This window comes from Drosophila rhopaloa, unplaced genomic scaffold, assembly GCF_018152115.1.
Source record: "Drosophila rhopaloa isolate 14029-0021.01 unplaced genomic scaffold, ASM1815211v1 contig_155, whole genome shotgun sequence".
Taxonomy (NCBI): domain Eukaryota; kingdom Metazoa; phylum Arthropoda; class Insecta; order Diptera; family Drosophilidae; genus Drosophila; species Drosophila rhopaloa.
The window spans coordinates 2,302,913-2,310,163 of NW_025335034.1; positions in this window are offsets into that span (position 1 = coordinate 2,302,913).

The following is a 7,251-nucleotide window of genomic DNA, read 5'->3' on the forward strand; positions in this document are numbered from 1 at the left end:
TTTGAAATTTTATATTTTTTCGGTAATTTAAAACCGAATGTTTATTTGAATTGAAGGCGCTGTGAAAGCCCATTAAATGGTTCTTCCGCGAGTTTTATTTCAGAATAATATTTCAGTGAAATTAGGAATTCACATTTTTGACGAATAATAAATGTTCCAAACAGAATAATTAAAAGAGACGTCACGACTGCAGTGCACTGCATTCGCCGATGCCTGCGTCAATCAGCGGTCTGCACTTTCACATATTTTCAATGATAAACACGATATTTGTTTTGGCAGGCTTTGCTTATTTACATTTCAATCAGAAAACAATTTCACTTCCGCATCGCCACTGATCGCGCCACGCGGCGTATGAGTAATATTCCGCCGTGGGGATGGAAATAAGGCCCAAACAACGTCCGTTGGCGTTGAAAGACCGACTTATTCTGCAGTCGCATCGAACCCATTGCCCCAAACAGCTGTCTTCCAGGCAGCCAGACGCCCCGCCCACACGTCCCGCTCTCCCCAGTGTGGGTGTGTGGGTGTGTGCGTGCGTAGGCCGTAAGTATTGCCAGACAACGCAGACATCTGTATTAGTGGCCCCATCCAAACGTCCCTTATGCTATGGAAAATTAAAAGAATCAAAGGCAACGGCAAAGAGCAAAATTAAGTATTTAGTTGTAGTATCGTATCTAGTGTAGACATGCATACTGGCTTGCATTCTGTGCGGAACGCAAGGTGGCGGGAAACACCGGGGCGGCAGGCGGACTGCCTTTAAGTTTTCTTCTGGGGTTGCACAAAAGTAACTAAAGAAAAAACATCAAAATGTATATATATTCTATTCATTTTTTTTTAATCAAAGGAATTTTGCTTTGCTTACAAAAATAATCGTTTTAATTACATAAATCTTATATATTTAAAAGACATTTTTATTTAATTTAAGGATTGTTGATAAAAATATTTCTCTGCTATAACTTGCAATGTAACAAAAGAGCTTCCGTAAACATAAAACCATACATGCCGATTCATAAACAAAAATTGTTGATGTTTCCATATGCATATTGCCCGTTACAGATTGGATTTGGTAATATAATTTTGAAATTTTGGAGCTTAATGTTTTTAAGGTACTATATGTTAATGTTTTCTAGCTAAGATTCAAAGTCAATAAACTTTTGCCAGAATGAATCTTGTTGTTCCTATTGCCAGTAAGATTTGAACAAAGTCCATAGTTATTTAATTTAAAGTATTTTCTTTGTTGTTTTATTATAATAATGCACTAATGCTGTTATCAATTAATCGATTTACACATAATAATAAGACATTATAAGGAATACATAGTTGGTTCACCCCAACAATGTTAGCGTCTCAGCCTCTGCTTCCATGGACAAACGCACGTTTAACTGTGTGTGTGTTCTTATGTCAAAGCTGAATGGAAAAGAGTAAAAATAAAATGTGTAAGAGCCAAGATAAAATGCATTGTTTCAGGAAAGCGAGAGAAGCAAAAAAAAAATACTTTTACACAAAATGTGTAAGAATTATTGGGGGTGATGGTGCATGCAAGGCAATGGAAATTGCCCTCAGGGTTGTCAGGCCTTATCAATAGAATTTCGTAGACAAAAGGACTTTCAAAATATTCGACCGGTAATTGTATATTGACTTGAATTATATTTAATCAATTCAATTTATTAATGTGTATGTACATGCATATATGCTGGGCTGTAGGCAACCCTGGTCTATCTGATTGCCTGTTTCCTTGGCCTCCTTGGAATTGCGGCAATTAACACATCAATGTACGGCGATATCGATGGTGGCACTCCACCCATTTCCAGCCCATTCCCATTGCCACACCCAACACCCAACACGCTACACCCAACACCCACCGCCCACGCAACAGAATCGCCTCCAGAGAGGGAAATAAATTATTCTATTTGAAAGCTTTTAAAGCGTCCACACTCGGCTAAGGCTGCTGGCATTAAAATGCATTTATTTGAATTTCTTGTTGATATCGAAGAGCACAGAGCTGGCAAACAAACAGAGCCGACGCCCACTTGCAGTATTTATTGTGTTTTGAATTGGGAAGGGGCATAAACTAACCTTTGACGCTGCCTTCCGGAGGTTGGAAAAGCCCCTGCTCCGTCGAATTTGAGCCTTTCCACGTGCGGACGTATTCGGTACCTTGATAATTTATTGTGTTACGTATACGAAGCGTGGGCGGGCAATTGAATTGAAACGAATTCGGCAATGCAGGGTGGGGGGGTGTATTTCATAAATGTTTCCAAGTGTTGTACTCCCCCTAAAAACTGCAATCGTTTCGGTTTGTTTTGAATTTCGATTGCAAGGTAATTTAATCCATGTTTCGCAAAACCTCAAACTCGGCAAAATTGTAATAAAATTTATTTATTGAAAGGCAACAAGTGCACTTATCGGGTGACCTCCTATTCATAAAGCGAGGACCTTTCACAAGTTTCGATTAAGATATTGAGAGGTAATGGCTGCTATTAATGTAAACATAATGACAATCATAACTATGCAAATATTTGAAATTATTTCGCACAACTCTTAATAACAATATAGACAATAACTTCAAAAGCAATTATCGTTAATTGTTATGGCCATTTAAATTTAACGCATCATTAACAGCGTCGGAAAAGAAAATAAAACAACAGAAACAGAATCGGAATCCAACGGAGAGCTTTACAAGAATAAATAAAATAAGCTTTGGGACAAAAGCTTTACCCACGAAATGAAAGCCGAAGAGAAAGTAAGAGAGAGAGAGGACTCTTTGTTGGTGAAATTCGCTTTCGTTGGCTCTTTAATGCCTTGCCTACTTTTGGGCGTCAGTTTTTATGACCGTTGACCCACGACCAATTGCCAGCTGAGCGTGATGACAAATTTAATTACCAACACCCGAAATAATAAAAGAAAACCCCGAAAAAACACCCACAGGAAAATATGAAGCGGAGCTGGTGCTGACTGAATGCGATAATCCAAGTTCAATGAGACATACGAAAATGATGGGGACTATAAAATTTGCGACATGCCTTTCGCTTTCGACAAGGTCGTGGCTTAAATTTGATCAAATTTAATTTGCGACTTAACCCATCCGATAACTGTTCGAGATTAAGTTTGAAGTCCCCTTCAGCGGCATATGTTGCGACCGAGAGAACTGAGTTCTGGCTGATACTTGCCAGTTGGAGCTGACAAGTGTCCTGAATAATTTATGACTTGCCCAGTTTCGGGTGCAACATCTGCTACTGCTACTCCCACCTTGGCTCCTGGATGTCCACGGACTCTGCATTAATTTTAATTTGTTGTGGGACTCGAAATTCTTCGGGACATCAAGCGGCGGACTAATTCCCCGCTGGTTAGTCAGAAGTGTTAAGAGCATTCCTTTATGCCCATCGCATCCACATCCACCCCTCATCGACCATTACGTTCAATTGGAAATTTGCGAGCAGCATTTACTTTATTTCGCATTATTGTTGCTTGGGGTGGAATCAGAGTCAGACTTTGTTTGGGGTGCGCATTTGTGCGTGCATCATCCGCACCCTTTTCACTTTAAGCAATTGCTTTTTCTTAGGGTAATACTTGCACCAACAAGTGGCAATTGAATCTGGCAATCAAAATCGCATGAAGCCGCGGATACTGCTATCGGATGCTAAGCAGGGAGCTTAAATGAGCCCTTCCGCCCAAACACCTTAAATAATCATTCTCAGCTACTTAGATGTACTTATCAAATTTACGAAAGCTATCGAGGTCACAGAAGAATCCTTGAAAAATAAAACAAAATCAATTTGAAATAGGATTATTTAAAATCGTTCGTATTTAGTTGATCAGGGAGTTTAAACTAACCGGAGTGAAGAAAATCTTTTAATTTTAACATATATTAAAAATGAATTACCTACAAGTTAGAATAGCGCAAACTATTAAAGCCTACATATGATCTTTCTTAGCTACTGTTTATATTTAACCCATTTCCTCAAAGCAAAGCAAAGCTTACAACTTAAGAAGTTGACTTTGTGGACGGGGATCCTTGTCGACGAGTCCTCCTCAAACCGTTGCCATCAAGTGCGAACTTGGCTTTAATTTCTCTTTGCTTCGTCGTTTTCATTACCTTTTTTCAACTTTGTTTTCATTTCATTAAGGTGGCAACAAAGTCGGAGAATGCTACTAATTGCAATCAAGGTGGCTTCAACTTGTTGCTGCAACAACCTCTTGAATCCAGTGCCACATGAGCTCTTATTTTTTCTGTGTTTTTCTCCTGATTGAAGAGTTGACTGCCTATATTAATGGATCATTGAGTGCAGGACCAAATGCACCTTGAACCAGGACTTCAAGTTATAGATATGTTCTTGACATTTTTAATTTCTTTCCCGCAGTTGTCAGCCACAAAACCTTTTAATTTTAATTAGGAGCAAACACATTTAAGCCTACAAAAACAAACAGAAACGGAAAATGCCAGCGCATGTTTGCTTGCCCAAAAAATGTAGGTAAACAAACAGAAAAAAATAAAATAAAAATACATTTCTCCCTATATATTTGTATATATTTTATAGCTTTGAGCTGCACAAACAGACCAACAAAATCAACAAGCAGGCGACGACGCTTCAAAAGCCAAAGGCCCCTTTTATTACCTTTGTCAAATGCACAAATAGCCGAAAATCCAAAGCCACTGCCGGGTCACCAGCCCATTCCCTCAATTCCCCTGGAATCGGCACAGCTAAGCAATTCCGGTGACAAAACACAACAAACGGCTCAGGCAAATTTACACATTCTGTGGACCAGAAAAAGTATGGCCCAAAAAGGGTTGAAACTCAAATGTTGCGAGGAGCCAAATATCCAAACATCTAAAGGTACACAATAAAATATTATATCGTAATAAAACCCCAACGCCCACTCTCAGATATATAAGAGAAATGGCTGGCAGGTGTTGAGTGGAGGGTGGAGTGTGGAGTGTGGACTGTGGAGGGCCCTCATAGTGGCAGATAGCACGATTGAGCGATACTTTTCGCATAATATGTATTCCTTTGCCCAGAATTGGAGCCCCGACCGGCAGCGCAATATGTATTTAAGATTTATTGGAGATTTATGCCCGGCTTTTGCCTCGGTTAGCAGCTGCTGCCTTACCATCTTCTACGGCCCCTGCTCTATTTCCATTCATTGCTAACAAGCAATTTGGCATCTCGGCGGGGGAAATCCGCTCAGATACGGATATGTACTGGCTATAGTCGCAAGCAAGCCGATAAGCTCTTTAAAGACTATCATTTTCATAAGGATACCTAGCCTATTAGCGCAGGCCCAAACATTACCAGCCCTAAAAATTATACAAAATATATAATCAAGTAAAATATTATTATGAGCATCCTTGCATACAAAAAACAGCGCAAATTACAATAATTCAGCAAAGTTATGCAGAAAATGCAACAACGATTTATGATAAAGAATTTAAATTGACAAAAAAAAATGTATATCGTGTGACGTCATTAATGTTTTTTTTGTATCGAATCTGAAAGCTAATTAACACTCATAACATTTACGCATATAGTTTTTCCAAACTAAAGCTAACTTTTACTTGTGCTTTAAATAAAATAAATTGTAAGTTACTAATAACAAACACATATTAAAAAGCCTATATAATTACATAAAATATTAAACAAACATTTTTTAATTATTGTAACTAAACGACCTTTTTAATTTATATATTTAAGTTTGTTTTATTTCCATATTTTTATACCCTTGCAGAGGGTATTATAATTTTGGTCAAAAGTGTGCAACGCAGTGAAGGAGACATCTCCGACCATATAAAGTATATATATTCTTGATCAGGATCACCTCCTGAGTTGATATAGCCATGTCCGTCTGTCCGTCTGTCCGTCTGTCTGTCCGTCTGTCCGTCTGTCTGTTTCTACGCAAACTAGTCTCTCAGTTTTAAAGCTATCGAATTGAAACTTTGCACACACCCTTCTTTCCTTTGCACGCAGTATATAAGTCGGAACGGCCGGGATCGGCCGACTATATCCTATAGCTGCCATATAACTGATTAATCGGAAATGCCATTACTTTGGTGTTTGTAAAGTTAGGAAGCTGGGATTTACTATGGGTTTTATATTTGGCCAATCAATCCGACCTACCAAATTTCATAAGGATCGGCCGACTATATCCTATAGCTGCCATATAACTGATTGATCGGAAATGCCATAACTTTTGTGTTTGTAAAGTTAGGAAGCTGGGATTTCCTATGGGTTTTATATTTGGCCAATCAATCCGACCTACCAAATTTCATAAGGATCGGCCGACTATATTCTATAGCTGCCATATAACTGATTGATCGGAAATGCCATAACTTTGGTGTTTGTAAAGTTAGGAAGCTGGGATTTCCTATGGGTTTTATATTTGGCCAATCAATCCGACCTACCAAATTTCATAAGGATCGGCCGACTATATTCTATAGCTGCCATATAACTGATTGATCGGAAATGCCATAACTTTTGTGTTTTTAAAGTTAGAAAGTTGGGATTTTTATGAGTATTAAGAATGCATCATATGAATAATTTTGGAGAATATAATTTACAGAGTATTCTGCAAGGGTATATTAACTTCGGCTCCGCCCGAAGTTAGCTTTCCTTTCTTGTTTTTTTTATGAAACCTTAAATGAGAGGCAGTAACGACGTTAACCAATACGTTTGAGCTGTTCTCTACTTTAAACCTGTTTAGTTTCATGAACAATGTTAATTTATCTGCAATACTCATGCTATGGAACAAAAGCCACGCGGAATAAGTTGTCCGCAAAAATGTTACATGCATTTCCCTGTCTAAAACTGCGAACCAAAAAAGTTGTCACTCCACATCAGCACATTATTAATTCTTTGTTTCCGTTCCATGTTTTGGCCAAAAAGTTTTGCTGCATGTTTTTAATTAAATTTCACTTATTGTTAGTATTATTTTCGGTCAGCCTTTGCACTCGTCATCGCTGCTTCACGCTAGTATTGTATTTGTTGGTCGGGCAAATATACGAATGTGACGTATTTTCCCTGTACATATTGCTTTTGTTCAAAAATAAAACGGAGAACAAAAATGAAAACAAGCAAAAGTTTTAACTAATTCCGTTGAGTTGGCCTGACCGAATGAAAACGAATCTGAATGAATGGCAAAACATTTTAATGAGGGCAGCCAAAACTGAAAGCGATATTTATGAACGGATGTGTTTTAAAATTGGTTGTATTTATTTTTCAATAAATTTAGGTATTAAATCATTAAAATAGAGCATATAAA